The 17,110-nt window shown below is 35.5% G+C and overlaps 1 protein-coding gene across 3 annotated transcripts in view; it reads right to left on the bottom strand.

The window, feature by feature from the left end:
* Positions 1-17,110, bottom strand: part of PARD3 (par-3 family cell polarity regulator) — a 602,045-nt gene that overhangs the window by 83,608 nt on the left and 501,327 nt on the right. The gene's annotated exons all lie outside the window — the stretch shown is intronic.

Here is a 17,110-nt window from a genome sequence, read left to right as displayed (position 1 = left end):
CAAGAGAAGTGTCACAGTTTGAAAAGACTAAGACTACAAAACAAACTCAACAGTAACAACCTTCTCTATCACCTTCAGCAATAAGAGCACAGAACACCTGCAAGAGAGATTAAAAAGAAATTCTCAGGCATTCTGAGAATAAGATCAAAAATAGAAGCTTGCTCTGAGAAGAAAGCTTTTGACAAATTGTAAGGCAATTTTCAGCACTGCACTTTTTCTGATGATTTCATCAACTGTGTTTTTCTCTTTTTGTTATATTCAACAGGCAAAGAAGTATAATTGATGAGCCCATTTGTGAACTCCAAATGCCTTTTTATCCTGGATAAATACTTGAAATAAGTTCAGATCTTAAGGAAAGTTTGCATAAAAATTGTACCCCCACAAAACATAAAAGCTTCGCAATACATTTCAGTTCTAATCTATACAATCCATGTTTTTCAATATTTGTAACAACCGCAAAGAAACAGGCCACCAGCTGAGTCATAGCATGTAAAAATTCTCATCCTACCTCTCAACAACCATCAAAGACCATCACTACTAAAAACATTACTGCTTAGATACTTTTCTATCTCTTATTTCTAAAATTTGATATACATTTACATATCTGTAATGAATAACAAATTAAATATTCAAACAAGAAAAAATAGGATATTGCTATGCAAATCTTTAGTATTTTGTTTAGGTATTTACATTTCTAAATACTACATTTAAATTATCATTAACAATAAAATAATAATAATGTAATTATTATTAATATATTATTACATTCAGGTATTTTAATTTTCAAAGTGTTTGCGATTCAACCTCCTTAAGATAATATGAAGAATTATGGACAAAGCCAATTCTTTTGCAAACATTTAAGATAATAAAGCACTATTTGAAAAAAGTGTTCTTGGAAAAATCTCAAAATAAGGTGTTGTGTGAACTCCTACTCTTCTATGCTCTAATTTATTCAACAGAATAGAGCTGTTAAGATTTGTAAACAGGCTGGTGAAGAGCTATAAACTAAAAGGTTGGGTTTTTTTATATTGAACAATATAACAAGAATAAAGTCGATGGCAAGAAAGGAAGAGAAATGTAGTAAGCACAAAAGATAGAATGAAAAGAAAACCTGCTTCAAATTTAGGCAAAGCAGAAACCAGGTTTCATGCATCTTTCTCATCCAAGAAACATCTTATGTCTTTCAGAATAATCAATGCAATATTCTCAGATGGAGGGATGTCCATTAGATCTCCCCCTCTCCCTCCGACCTCCAGTCTGCAGCTTGGTGTTGGCTGCAGGCCATTAGGAACTGGGGCATGGAAGTGGTGGGTGAGTGAGCACACATAGCTTCCTTTGTAAAAGCGACATGCACACACACAAAAAATTATCTCATTTCCCCGCCTCAGTTGCCATCACCGCTCTAGCAAGTGGGAAAGGTTGGGAATCACTGCATTAAACTGTGTGAATAACAACAACCTTCTGTTGTTGAGGTAGAAGATCTAGCCTGTGTATATTTGTGGTACATATTGGAAAAGGGGATATCAATTCCTATGATCCAGGAAAAAAATGGATGAGATTATTTTGACAAAAGTTTGAGATATATTATACATTAGGAAATGGAAAATAAATTCTCCATCAGCTTCCTATTCATCCCACTTCTCTAAAATTAATTACTTTTGCATTCTGTTTTAACAAATACAATTATTACATATTTTTGGATAATTCTTTGTTGAACCTAAATTCTCTTTTTAGCTAAGAGACAAAGCATTTATTGGCATTAATATGAATTATCATAGTAGATTTTCTTAACAAAATCTATTTCTAATATCAAGAGAGAGTCATGGTTGGTATCTTTCCAAGAAATCCATTTATGCTTACCACAATTAAATCTTCCCTTTCAATTGGCTGGATTTAAAGTTAGTGATATAGTCATATTTAAAGCAGATCTGCTGAAAGCAATGGGATTCAGGTTCATTCAATATTTTGAGACTAAACTAATGTGATTCAGCTTCAAATTAGAAGCCACAAGCCCACAGCTTAGTGCCTTTTGCACCAAATGTGTTTCATATAAAGTATATTGCACTATTCTAATACAATGGTGATGAGGCATGAGTTAATGTTACCAGGGCACACAACATACAACCCAAGAAGTGCAGCAAAGATGGGTGAAATCTGCCCTGGCACAAATCTCAATCTATAAATCTTGCAAGAGCAACGAATCTAGGAGGACCTTGAAGTCATAGACCTCCAGCTGGCACAATATTCCACATAGGATTTTGATCAGAACAGATAATCGGAGGATTTCTAAATTAATTTCATTTTTGGTGGGATGAAAACATTACAATAGCGTTCCATACTTATACCACTTTTGGGCAAGAAAAACACAATGGTTATGGTACTGAATTTTGCTAAAAAGGTACACTGCCATTTTATTTGATTCTAGTTATGATTTACAATGGTCTCTTCAATGAAATCTTAATGATAATAGCTTCAATGTTCAAATCAGTTTACTTGAACAAGGAATTTTTTAACTGGGCTAGCCAAGTCCAATATAACTTTCTCTGCTTTATATCATTTTATTTTATTTACCTTAAGTAATCTTTTAATTTTATTTTATTTCTATGATCAGCGCTTTCTTTAGTTTGAATCTAGAGGTCAAACTGAACTAAAAGGAAGTCCCATCCCAAGGCAAAGAAGATCAATCCATTGACAAATACACTTTCAATCCTATGCCAGGTTTTTTAGCTTTGACTGAATAGGATCCTCATAATCAGTCTTTTCTAATATACTTTGAAACTCTTCACCTGTGTGCATCGAACCAGAGATTATCTGGGGCATTGTTTATGAATTTTCAAGACTTCTCTATATGCCAAATTCACTTGCTTTTCTAATAGTAAGCTATTATTAATATGGCAGTAATAATAAGCATTGGCTCAGTTTCATATAAATTCATACTGAACTGTAATTAGACTTACAAAAGTCTGATTATCTCCAATTCTATTGATTTTAAGTGTAATTAAATCTGAAATTTTGCTTAGAATCTTTATAAGCATGATACCAAGTAGGAAAATAATGCAATTCATTTATAAAACACGTGTTTTCATTTCTACACTGTGAAATCTTTAGTTTAACTCGGCTGATGGAATATCTTCAGATTATATATGAAGCAAATCACATAAAGGTCAAAAAAACTATATACCTGCATTTAGCATACAGGATGGAATACAAAATATTGTAATTATAAACAAGATCAGAACTGAATAAGAAGCCACATTGCATAAATTTATCATTAAATATTAAAATTTCCAAGTTCAAGAGTAGTTTATGATTTTTTTCTAAAGGGAAGAGTTCCTTCCTAGGTATAATGAGGTTGAGTAAATACTGATTTCCTGGGAAATTAGCACTGTGTCCTCCTATAAATCAAAGATGTACAATATATGAAATTCCACTGTGGTTGAATTACCAACTATGCCTAGCTCTGCAGTTCACACAGTTCTATTATTGCAAGTAGTCCTTGACTTAACACCACTATGGGGACTAGAATTTCTATTGCTAAGCAAGGTAGTTATTAAATGAGTTGTGCCCAATTTAATGAACTTTTTGCCATGGTTATTAAGCAAATCACTGCTGTTGTTAAGCAAGAATAGTTTGGTTATTAAGCAAATATGGCTTCCTACATGGTTTTGTTTGTCATGAACTGGTTGGGAAAGTTGCAAATAACAATCATATGATTCAGAGATTCTGCAACCACTGTAACACATGTGAGCTGCTGAGCACTTGATTTTTGATCATGTGATTTGGGGGAATGCTGTGTCAGTAGTTGGGAGCAAAGACTAGTAATAAATCATTATTTTATAGATTGCATTATAATTTTTTTATTTGTTGTCTGGTAAACCAGCCAGAATATCTAAAAAAAGAATGCATATATATTTCACTAATAAATAGCATTAGATGACAAATTTTGGATGTATTGACTGAAGGCAGTTCCTATAACCTCTTTGATTCTGAAAAAGGAGAACAGTGTTTTTCCCCTCTCTTTTGTTGAAATAATTACACTGAATCTAATCACTTCTATGGCAGTTGAATGTCGTTTACTATCTTATTTTTATTTTTCACTCACCATAAAATGAATTGCAATAATATAGTGTGAATATATATCCAAAATTTAGAAACCACAAGGGTCAATTGAGCAAATTGTTGCTAATATTATAGTGTCTATTATTCAAACACATTGTAGTTTATGATGAGTGCATACCCCAAATTTGAATTACATTACTATTTAAATGCAAAGTTAACTAATATTCCTCATGAATAGTTGAGTAGCATATAACAAAAGAATTTGGGAGTGATCTTTAATGCCTGCTTTATACTGGAAATAGCTGGATTTTATTTATTTATATATGTAGATTTTTAAGGTAGATGCAAAATAAACTGAAATGCAATTGTATTTTCTAGCTGCACAAATGCCCCCCCCCCAATGGTTTATTCTGTATCTTGAGAAGCAAGAAATTATTTTATCATATTTTTTATTAGGGGGGGGTAGCTGTCTCTTCTTTTACTAGCTCAACTTGGCTACTAAGAAGCGCTCCTTACTTTCACCAATGTCAGTAGACATGATTAATGGCAAAACATATGAGATTAATTCTACCTGGTGTTAATCCTTTTCCATCCTGATTGAATTCCTTGATTAAATGCATATGGAAAATTCAGGCAGAAAGATGTCAGGAAACCCCTTAAGATTTGATTACCACTTTCCAACTTACATTTGCAGAAGCAATATGTGGAAAGATAAGAAAGTAGTATTTTCAGAGGCTTATTTAAGCTATTAGAAACATTACTACTTGAAATCATTAAACGCTATGACAATCAGGCACGACACATTTATGTCAATAATGCGAAGGACAAAAATCCTGCAACACAAGGTTAAACCCAAGGTAGAAAGAGAAATTTTAGCTGACAGTTAACATTATTAAATCCCTCCAATTTAGACATTCTATACACAAAAAAGCAATAAAACCAATTAGCTTCTCATTAAAAGATAACTCCCTTCTCAAAAGCTGTATTAATAAAATGTCAAATTGTATTTTTAAACATACAGATTAAGCTCTTGTCAGCTAATCAGTCTCTCAACAGGTCAAACCTTGTTTGTTTTGAATGTGGTAAGAACATAATTACAGTGAAAGTGTTTTTTATAAAATATGTTAATCAACACCATCTTTAACTGTAGAAGGCACAGATCAGCTGTATATTTCTTGAACACTATTATGTATATACATATATGCACACACACACAAACACTTCTATCTATACTACTGTTTTCCTTTAATTTCTATGAATGCCTAGTGTATTATTTCTTTCAATTTTCCAAATATAAACCCGCCACAACCTAGTGATCTATAGATGTATTGTACTTCCAATTCCATCAGTCTCAGCTAGTATGGCTATTAGGCTTGACAGTCAGAATGATGGAAGCCATATTTGTTGAATACCAATTTATTGAATGCTTCTTTTATCACATCAGTCAGGTTTCTAATAACATATTTCTTTGGGTACTGAAAACACCACAGTCAAAATTCTATGTGCATTGCCTATAATCTCCATTCGTGTTTCTCATTTTTTTTTCAGAAATGTATTGCATTTTGGAGAAACAAAAATATATGTAGCTTATAAGTGATTTATATATCACAAAGAGCAAAAACTTTGAGAAGACTTATGTTTCCAAGAAGAATTTCCTCAGCCCAACTGAACTTTATAACCATGGTGTAAAGATGACTAAGAAAAGAAAAATGTATTCTTCAAAATGGTAGCAATTCAAGCATTTGTTACAGAAAATGCTGTAAGAGACATTCCATTTTAACTCCCATAATCAAATGGTTGGGTTGGCTAAGGATTAGAGAGTAGATAAAGTTCAACATCCTGAGGAAACTAGGACATTTTATAAGAGCACTGCTAAAGCGGTACTGGATTAACATAATTTTCAGTAAAACTAAGACAGGAATGTCTATGGACATTCTCAGTCATCCAGGTCATGGTGTGTCCCAAAAGTGCTTTTTCAAAAAGCATCTTGACTTTGCTTTTCAGAGCGAAACATCTTCAAAGAAAAAATGAAGTCCAGTTGCCTTTTGAAAAAAGCACTTTTGAGATAAGACATCAATGGAAGATACAGATTTTTGCCCATTCTAAATCTTATCTAATAAACTACAAAATTATATACAATAGTGGGCCAGTGGATAATCAGCTGTTTGATGGTAGCTTCCAGCATTGATTACCATTAAAATTGCTGGCTAGTGGAGAATGCTTATTTGGTTGAACAACATCTGGAAGACTATCTGTTATTCAGTTTTAAGTTGTGGTATGGAAGAAAGGTACAAAAGTAAAATCAATGAACGAAGGTTTAGATAGAAGTCAATATTTATAGGTCAGGGTTAAACTGTGGGGCAATCAAGAAGTAAACAATATTTCAATCAAGGAATATTCAATGCAGACAAACAAGCTAACAGATAAACAATAGCCTGAACAAAGAACCACTGAGAACACTCCCAGCAATACTCACAGGGCAAGTCACTGATGTATAAAATGGGAGCAAACCCCACCTTTAGCACTGATAATATTACCTATTCTGGTAATGAAATGTCTGCAGGAAAACAACCAAATTCATAGACCACCAAAATCTCCACAATCAAGGAAGACATTATTTCCAACTAATTTCATTTAATTATTTAGAATAAAGCTTTTCATTTCCCAATCATTATCATAACCCACTAAACTTCCTATTATTCTTGTATTGACAAAAATGAATCAAGGATTCTAGTCTATCAATAATTGTCTCATTTATCAGGCAGCATTCTGGTTATTTCCACTTGTAATAACAATAGGAATCAAAAGCCAATGTGAGATGATGTTATTCTAACATTTTCTAATAAGTGTAATGAGAAATGACTTTGTTTCAAAATTACTCAGAGCTAGTCTTGAACTGTTGCTATTCACTAGAAGAATATTATTACTTGCACAATTAAGTTAATCATCTCCTATAATAACTCCTGTGACACAAATGTTGTATTTTTATACATACACACACACAATACACAAACACGTATGTGTATACACACATGTGTGTATGTATATGTATGTGTGTGTATGTATGTATGTATGTGTGTGTGTGTGTGTGTATATATATATGTATGTATGTATGTATGTATGTATGTGTGTGTGTGTGTGTGTGTGTGTGTGTGTGTTTTCTGAGGTTTTTGCCGGTGTTAGTATGCCGGTCTTTCGTTATTCAGGTTTTCTCCCGCATGGAGGTGTCTTGGCGACGTTTCGACGAAGTCTCATTCGTCATCTTCAGGCTTCATGCTTCCAGGAGCAAATGGAAGCATGAAGCCTGAAGATGATGAATGAGACTTTGTCGAAACGTCACCAAGACACCTCCATGCGGGAGAAAACCCGAATAACCAAAGACATGTATGTATGTATGTATGTATGTATGTATGTATGTATGTATGTATGTATGTATGTATGTATTTGTGCTGATAAATAAATAAAGGGAGACTAGTATAGATCTATTTCAAGCTATTTAGCTCTCATCAGCTAGCCATAGCTTTACTGGGATTCGAACCTGTAAGGGTATGGCTAGCTGATGAGAGCTAAATAGCTTGAAATAGATCTATACTAGTCTCCCTTTATTATTTATATTATTTATCAGCACAAATACAACAAATGTAACAAAAAGGCAACAGTAAAAATATTGGGTTTCTGTCTGGATGGTCTCTCTCCGAAGGACAGAGAATGGAAGTAGTGATCTTCCTCCCATATTTGGGCATACCGGGGGGTTGTAACTTATATATATATATATATATATATATATATATATATATATATATATATATATATATATATATATATGTATATATGTATATATGTATATATGTATATATGTATATATGTATATATGTATATATGTATATATGTATATATGATGTATATATGTATATATGTATATATGTATATATGTATATATGTATATATGTATATATGTATATATGTATATATGTATATATGTATATATGTATATATGTATATATGTATATATGTATATATGTATATATGTATATATGTATATATGTATATATGTATATATGTATATATGTATATATGTATATATGTATATATGTATATATGTATATATGTATATATGTATATATGTATATATGTATATATGTATATATGTATATATGTATATATGTATATATGTATATATGTGTGTGTGTGTGTGTGTGTGTGTGTGTGTGTGTGTGTGTGTATATATTTGTATTAAAAATCATATACACACACACACACACACACACACACACATATGAATGAAGTATTAATGGATAGTGATTTCTTTTTCATATGAAATATAAGGAATATATTTTAGAAATTTTTGTGGGAGGGAAGAACAACCTAAAGATTTAATACAGGTTGTCCTTGACCTATGACCACAATTGAGCCGAACAATTCTGTTGCTATGTGAAACATTTGTTAAGTGAGTTTCACCCCATTTTACGACCTTTCTTCCCACAGTTAAGTGGATCACTACACTTGTAAAACTAATGACACGGTTGTTAAATGAATCTGGCTTCTCCATTGACTTTATTCATCAGAAGCTGATCACAGGACCCCGGACACTGCAACTGTCATAAGTATGAACAAGTTGCCAAGTGGCTGATTTTTGATCATGTGACCAGGAGGAAGCTGTAATGGTTGTAAGTGTGAAAAACAGTGATGTCACTTTTTTCAGTTCTGTTGTAACTTTGAATGGTCACTAAAGGAACTGTTATAAGTTGAGGACTACCTGTATTTGTATTTGCGTTCATAGGAAAGCAAGAAATTACAAGTGAAAAATTTGTGGAGAAGGGAGAATACATATTGACAGAAGTCTGCTAACACCAGCTGTTCGCCTAGTGTGACCCAGTTATGAGCCAGTTAAGAAAACAAAACCAATCACCAGGTAACTGATTAAGGTCTTGTCAATTTCAGGAAGCAATGCAATCAGCAGGAGAATACTAATCAAGAATGAAAAGTTAACAAGCCACAAAACTAGATTGTTAACTTGTATTTCATATTGTTAGGCAAGTGAATTATAGTGTTTGTTCAAAATTATCACAGCACTGAACAAACAGTATTTATGGTAGGTTCTCAGAATTCAGGTCACTGCAACATCCTTGTGGCCACGTGGTCATGATTTCCAATCTTTGCTGCTGGCTTTTCAGCAGCAAACTCAATAGGAAAACAGCAAAAAAGTTGGAAGTTATGGTCATGTGAGGTCCTCATTTTATGGTCTCTATAGTCCTCACTTCAGAAATTGCCATCACTAAGTGGTGCCATCACTTGATGTTGTGCTTTATGACTGCATCACTTAAAAATAGTAATTCTGATATCTATTGCTGTCATAAGCCAAGGACCACTGTACTAAAAAGGAGACTTGAGTACCCTCTTTTTGCCAGACCTCATGAAACCCTAACCAGATGCAGGGATAAATTAGTGTTCATAACAGAACAGAACAAAACAAAACAGGGTACAACAGAACAGAAAAGAATAGCACAGCACAGCATAGAACATAGGTAAAATCAACTCCTTTCATTTTCATCTGTAGTTTTATCTCTTGGAGATTTTTGCATTGCCAGACAAATTTAACAGAACAACAGTATAACAAGAGTTGGAAGGGATCTTGGAGGTATTCTAGTCTGCTTGGGAAGGAAACTCTATACCATTTCAGACAATAGTTGTTTAATCTCTTCTTAAAAACTTTCAGTGTTGGAGCATTCACAATATCTGAAAGCAAGCCACTGATTAATTATTCTGTCAGTAAATTTCTTCTTAGTTCTCTCCTTGATTAGTTTCCACCCAAATTGCTCCTTGCCCTGCCTTCAAGTGCTTTGGAGAATAGGTTGATTCCAGTGGTGGGTTCGGGATCCTGTTCCAACTGGTAGTGGTTGGAATGCGTTCACTGTTGTCCACTTCGATGTGCAAAGCATGCACGCATTCATCGGACTGTTCAGCAATGCCTCCGCGATGCTTCAGCTGTACATGCCATGCGCGTGCACGGAAGTGCCAAAGACTTTAAAGACAGGTAAGGAGTGCGGGCGCACAGGTGGGCCCTCCAGAACACCGTACCGGAATGGTACCCAGTACTCTGGGCAAGCTCTGGTACGCTCATACCGGGGTGTACCGCCTGCAACCCACCACTGGCTGACTCCCTCTTCTTTGTGGCCCCTAGTCTTCTTTTCCATTAAACTAGACATACCCAATTCCAGCAACTGCTTTTTATATGTTTTAGCCTCCAGTCACCTAATTATCTTGGTTGCTCATTTCTGCACTCTTTCTAGAGTCTCAACATCTTTTTTACACTGTGGCAACCAAAACCAGATGTAAGAGTTCAGAAATATCTCATTCAAGCAACAAGGATGCGTGCAAAATAATTAAATATTGACACTTAGAAAATAAAAATAGGTGGTTCCCTTATTAAATTTTGTGATCACTATCCAAAACTGCACTGTGGGTTCTAATGTCAACACACAATATTCTAATTGATTTTATGAAGATATAATGTTCACTGTAAAAAAATACAAAAGAGATTACCTCAATACATTTATTAGAAAAATGATTGCAGGTACCAACGTCACTTTTCTTTCTTATGCTTCTTCCACATATTCTATCAAATATTCTATCAAATCTCTTGAAAATGATTGAGAAGAAGGAAGTCTGCTGCTCACTAAAACAACTTCATCCTTTTTCAGGCTTCTACATTGCTACTATATAAGCATCCCATTAATACTACTTTAATGACCGATTAGAAATTTTAATACCCATGTCACCAGCATATCTATATCTTCCATCGGCATCTGTTTGGGTCTCTGCTTCTGCAGATGTTATGCCTTTTAAAAGCTTGTTTTAATTTTAAAAATCAAATGGGAAGCTGTGAGGTTTCAGCTTAGCCGTATTTCTCTATACTACCACCTTACTTCTGTAATTGATGCTTGGGGAGCCCATTTTCATGAACCACAAGAACACAATGTTATTGTTTACAGCAATTTTAGTCCTGAACCCTGATCAATAGACATGTCAGCAGTAACCTGCTTAATCTAATTCTTCCTATTGCATCTTAAAACACAGAGTTTGCAATTTTACTGAAAAAGTCCCCACAGACAGGAAATGGTTTGGAAAGTTTACTCTGCAGTTGATGGTGATAGACTTATCCTCCAGTCTTTCGACTGTTTTATTCAGCAGAACGGCCATTCTAAATGTTTTATGAATGGCACTAATGTAAACAAGGCAATTGCAAGTATCTCTGAATATAAAAGCCATCAAGGGCAATTGGTTTGGCAACAGAACTGGGAGTTTTAAAACTATCAAGCAGCTCTGCGTCAGAGTAAATTGCATTCATACAGATGTACCTAGCTAAAATAAACTGCAAAGAGTGCAATAGTTCATCCATCCCTTCCTCTTTGTTTTGCTGAATTATTCCTCTTTGTAAATACTTTTCTTGGACAACTTATATTTAACTGCCATCAGATTTTAAATCAAATATAAACATAAGGCCAGTCTGTATTGAATAAATTCTAAAGAAGAAACATTGCCTAATACTTTCTGAAAAAATATGTTTAAAGTGGGTTCTGAAGTTCTTGTATTAATATTCTGAAATTAGGAAAAAGCATGTTTGTGTGATTTTGATGTTTATCCTGCATAGATTTCTTGCCAAGCAAACCTAACATGAGAAAAAATTCTTTTCTATTCCTATCTAATATTTGCTTTTGTGCTAAATATTTACAGAATAAGGTATGGAGGCAGGAATAGTAACATTCTTTCTTATAAGAGCAAGGAAATATCTGCAGATAGTCATCAACATATGACTGATTCAGTGGTGGGTTCCGGATCTCATTACAACCAATTCTATGCAACGGGGCCTCCACTACATGAATGTGCATGGTCCTTACCTCTTGCGATACCTCCGTGATGCTCTAGCTGCTCGGTGGAGTGTTGCGCAGGTGCCGTGCACTCCGTGCGCGTAAGCACCGAAGAGCTCAAATACAGGTAAGGAGCTTGGGCAGGTGGGTGGCCCTCCAGAGCATCGTACCAGAACGGTACCCGGTACTCCGGGCAGGCACTGGTATGCCGGTATTGGGGAGTACCGCCTGCAACCCCTCACTGGACTGATCATTTCACAATTGTTTGCATTAAGTAAAGTCTTGTAATGGCTGCAAAGTTCCTCTGGCCATCTTATATGGTCACTCTCCACTTGGGCAGTCATGTGACTGGATTTCAAGCAACTGGCAACATTGGCAATGTTTTGCCAAGTGGCCTACAATCACATGATTGCCATTTGCAATCTTATAGCAATAGCAGTTAGACTTATATACCGCTTCATAAGGCTTTCAGCCCTCTCTAAGCAGTTTATAGAGTTGGCATATTGTCCCCACAGTCTGGGTCCTCATTTTACCCACCTTGGAAGGATGGAAGGCTGAGTCAAGCTTGAGCCGGTGAGATTTGAACTGCCGAACTGCAGCTAACAGTCAGCTAAAGTGGCTGCAGTACTGCACTCTAACCACTGTGCCACCTCGGCTCTGACAGTTCCCCCAGAAAGTCAATGCGCATCTGGCTGGAAAGATAGCTAGTGTAAAAGATAGCAGACAGAGAAAAGGATTTTCTCTCTTTTCCGTGCAAGGAGGAGAAAAACCCAGGGGTGGGCTGCTACAGGTTCGGCCGGGTTCGGGAGAATCCACAGCTAACGTTATGGCCGGTTTGGAGAACCTCCAAATCCCACCCCTGGCTGGCCTCTCTACTCAACCCCTCCACTCCCAGGAGTCTCTATGTGGCCCATTTTGGATGCAAGGTAAATACAGGGCCCACACGGAGGCTCAGGAAGAGGGAAAACAGGCCTTCCAGAAGCTCTGGAAGGCCGGAAATGAGTCCATTTCCAGTCTCCGGAAGATCTCTGAAGGTGAATCGCTCCCCCCTATGATGCAGGAGACCAACTAGGCCACGCCCACCCAGCAACCGGACAGCCGGACAGAGAACTCGGTTTTAAGCCCACCCATGGAAAACCAACTGTCTACTGGTGTTTTTGCCTGATTTATTCCTCCAGCATGCGGAGAGATTTCCCCTTTTATCTGAAGGCGTCTGGAACAGATAGCCTTGGTAGTCAATAGCTGAAGAATAATGCAAGTAAGCGAACCTGGATGCGGTAGGACAGAGAGAGATCTTGGTTATTAAGCCTCAGTAGTTGGATAATGATCACAACTGGGAGAGCTGTAATTGCAGTTGTATGAAATGGTCATGTGGATGATTCACTTAACTACTGTTCAATGACTGAAATTCCAGGTCAATTGTGGTCTTAAGTGGAGGACTACTAGTTCTTGTCATTATACCTGATCTCTGCTTGGAGAGACAAAAAGGAGCTTATAATCAAGCCTAGTCAAGAATGATATGCAGCAATCCAGGCAACCTTCAGTTCTTCATTTGCTAGCATCCAGTAGATGGAATCTTGTAAGACTAAACCTTTTTTCTTCTCTCACATATACTAGTGGATGTACTTCTATGGAGTGGCATCCTAACTTTCTTTCTCTAATTCCAGTTCAGCTCCTGGCTGTGTCGCTCCTGCCTTACTTCACCCTCCCTGGAATGTGTTCCTGCTTCCTGGGAAACAGCCACTTAACTGAAATCCATAACACCCAGTCTACTTCTGTTCAACAAACAAGAAATTCTAGTTTTGTCCATCAATCAAAGAGAAAAGGCTCATAAATTGCTGTTTAAGAAAAGGAGAGATAGCCTAAGCTTGAACTGCACATCAGCACAATATATTCCTTGTTTCTTCCTAGCCTTCAAAACTATCTCCTTCTGCCACTATTTCACAGTGTGTGCTTAAGAACAATGTCTCCTTTAATTGAGCTGCTTTGTGTGGGAAAGGAAGGTCAGAACAATGGGATAAATATACCATAAATAAACAAGCAAATTGGACAAATGTCATGTTTATTAACTCATCTAATAACTATACAGTTGTTATATAGTTGGGATTGGATATTACATCTGGGTTATAAAAATCCACATGGCAGTAAAAAGGTCCCTCCAGCTCTAATACTAATAGTCATTTGTATTTTTTGCATCTCAAATTTGGTACCCTAAAGGAGATACCACCAGTAAATCCCTCAAGGGTTTGAGAGTTGAGATAGAAAAGTTAGATTGCTTCCTTTTTCTTCAGACAATTTTTTGGAAAATTACAGGAAATATTCTGCTGATATCCAGCAGTTTGCCAATGAATTTCACCAATGTGATTTTGAGGGCTGCTGGAAGCTGCAGAAAAATAAGGTAGGCCTATAGGACATGAACTGTTTCTTTGCTTTGTTGTTAGTTGCGTAGTGATGTCCAACCCAGACCTTCCTGTCCTCTACCATCCCCTGGAGAGAGTGTGCATGTGTGTATGTGTGTTTGTGTGTGTGTGTGTGCTGACACCAGCCTGAAGATGTTGCCAAGATACTCTCAATCTTACACGGGAAAAAATCTGAATACAATAAGACCAGCATACCTACACCCGTGAAAATCTACGAAAACAATATATATATTAGTTTTTGTAGATTTTCACGGGTACAGGTATGCAGATTTTGGTGTATTCAGGTCTTTTCCCGTGTAAGATTGAGAGTATCTTGGCGACATCCTCAGGCTGGTGTCTTCGGCCTGAAGATGACGAGTGGGACCTCATCGAAATGTCGCCAAGATACTCTCAATCTTACATGGGAAAAGACCCGGATACACCAAAACCTGCATGCATACACACACACACACACACACACACACACACACACACACACACGTACATATGTACATACGTACATACATACACATACACACACACACACACTCCAGATTCCAAGCTGGAAATTAAGGATTAGTAGAGTTCAGATCTTCACTGTAATGCTAACTTTTTCCTTTTCCTTTCCCTCCCCCTCCCCTCCCTTCCCCCTCCACTTCCGGTCCTTGCCCTTCTTCCTTTTTTTCTCAATTTATAATGGCTGCCCAACTAATAATTGTGACATGATTCACACGAGGTCCTCACTTTACCACACTCAGAGTCCTTACTTAATGACAGCAACTTGGAGTGTGGGAATTATTTTCGCTAAATTGCATGGCCACATTACATTGCACTTTATGACTGCATTACTTAGGAAGGGCAAATTTCATCCCAACTGTTCTCATAAATTAGTTCATGCTTAAAGTGGGACTAGAACTCACAGTCTCTTGGTTTCTAGGCCAGCACCTTAATTACCACTAAATAGGATCTCAATTTTATTTTTAAAGTTAGTTTTATACTCCTTTCTTCCCAGAAATATTCAATAATGGGGTGTGAAAACAAGACAAATCTTCAGAAAGCTAAAGCTAAAGCTATATAATTCAATAGTTTACCACTGACAAAGCTGCACACAGACTCAGCTTTTCTGGACAACTACAAATTAAGTCTTACAAAATCTATCTTTCTTTCTTTCTTTCTTTCTTTCTTTCTTTCTTTCTTTCAATTTATATGGCTGTCCAACTCACAGTTGTGACTCTGGACAGCTGATATAGGATTCATACCAAAGACATACACTGACTAATTTAGAAAGACAATGTGTCAAATACCCAGTAAGAACAGAAATGTTGTTTAAATAATTCGCAATCTAAACTGATGACATAATGACTTTTATTTCTAATTACACAATCCAAATTTATTTTTCAATGCTCTCCATTCCTATTTCAATACATGCATTTCTTTCATTTAGCTAAGTTTAAATTTAGAGAATAATTCTAAAATATGTAGTCATAAAAGTAATTTGAAATCAATATAGATCAAGTTGCCTGCTTTTTTCCCTTCCCCCAGATCCTTCAGTTTGTTTGCAGGGGTACTAAAATGGATTGGTTTCAGATTAAACAATAACATTTATGATTCATTTTAGTAACTATTTTTTTAACTAAAAATATTGGGTAAAAAAAATGGTAAGCATTTTAACACAATTTAACCCGAATTGTGAACACTGCCTTTTCCTTTTTGTCTTCCTCATGGCATTTCCATCATTATTTGCTGCAATGTCTTTCTACAAGTTATAAATCAAGTGCAAAATCTTTGCGATTACTAAAACACTTGATTAAAGGTTTTAGCCATAGGGAGAACTAAAAATAAAAGATGTTCAGCTTTTATATACTTGAAGAGTCTGACATCTTTTTCTTATTTCAAGATAGGGAAATGAATAGAATATAAGCACTGAGTAGTTTCAATCTTGGTTCACAATAAGGAACAAAGCCTTATTTTTAAATTATCTCTTTTAAATTTTCTAAACTACTTTTAAATTTTTCATTTAGTGACCAAATGGCATTTGGCACATCATTTCACCCTCACCCACCCATGGTCAACAATACTGAAGTACGTTGGGCAATATGCAAGATTAAAAGTTACTTTCTATAGATCCAATGAGAAAATATAGCAATATCTAACCTTCTAAAATATTTTTAAAGGATAGAAATTAAATCCACTCCTGCTCTATTATCTAGTATATATACTGTTATGAATTAATACATGATTCATCACTTTAAAAATGTTATGTCTTTGCTTCTTTTTCTTTTTTATTCTTTCTTTTTCTTTTTTTGATAAACAAATAATTTTGCAATTGCAGTTGTATGTGCATATTAACATACTTAAACAATGTTTGACAAAAATGTGTAAATGGTATGGATCCCTATTAGCTGTAACTTAAGAGAATAATAGTTGAGGGTCTTCAGAAATAAGTTGAGACAAGATGTACATTCCTTCTTACTTGGGTAGGATGGCTGATATCAAAGAAAATACCAAGCTATGAAGGATGATAAATTATCAGACATTTAATAGATACTTGGTCCAACTTCTACCCTGGAAAAAAGTAGCTACTTTGCAATTTTTAAAGTTTAAGTGTCTTACCTCCCATTCTAAAAGAGTTATCCTTGGTCAGCTAAAATCAGCCAGACTGAAGTCCATTAAGTCCTATTTTGTATTGACATTGGTTATTCAGAGACAGACATACTCCTAATTGTTTCTTGGCTTCCTACGTATCTGCCAACTTTTCCCAAACTATTTGAAGATAATCTATGA

The sequence above is a fragment of the Thamnophis sirtalis genome, unplaced genomic scaffold, assembly GCF_051295495.1.
Source record: "Thamnophis sirtalis isolate CommonGarterSnake01/CBP01778 unplaced genomic scaffold, rThaSir2_p1.2 scaffold_4, whole genome shotgun sequence".
Lineage (NCBI taxonomy): Eukaryota > Metazoa > Chordata > Lepidosauria > Squamata > Natricidae > Thamnophis > Thamnophis sirtalis.
Note: the sequence above shows the minus strand (reverse complement) of the source record. Positions and strands in the feature narration are given on the sequence as shown.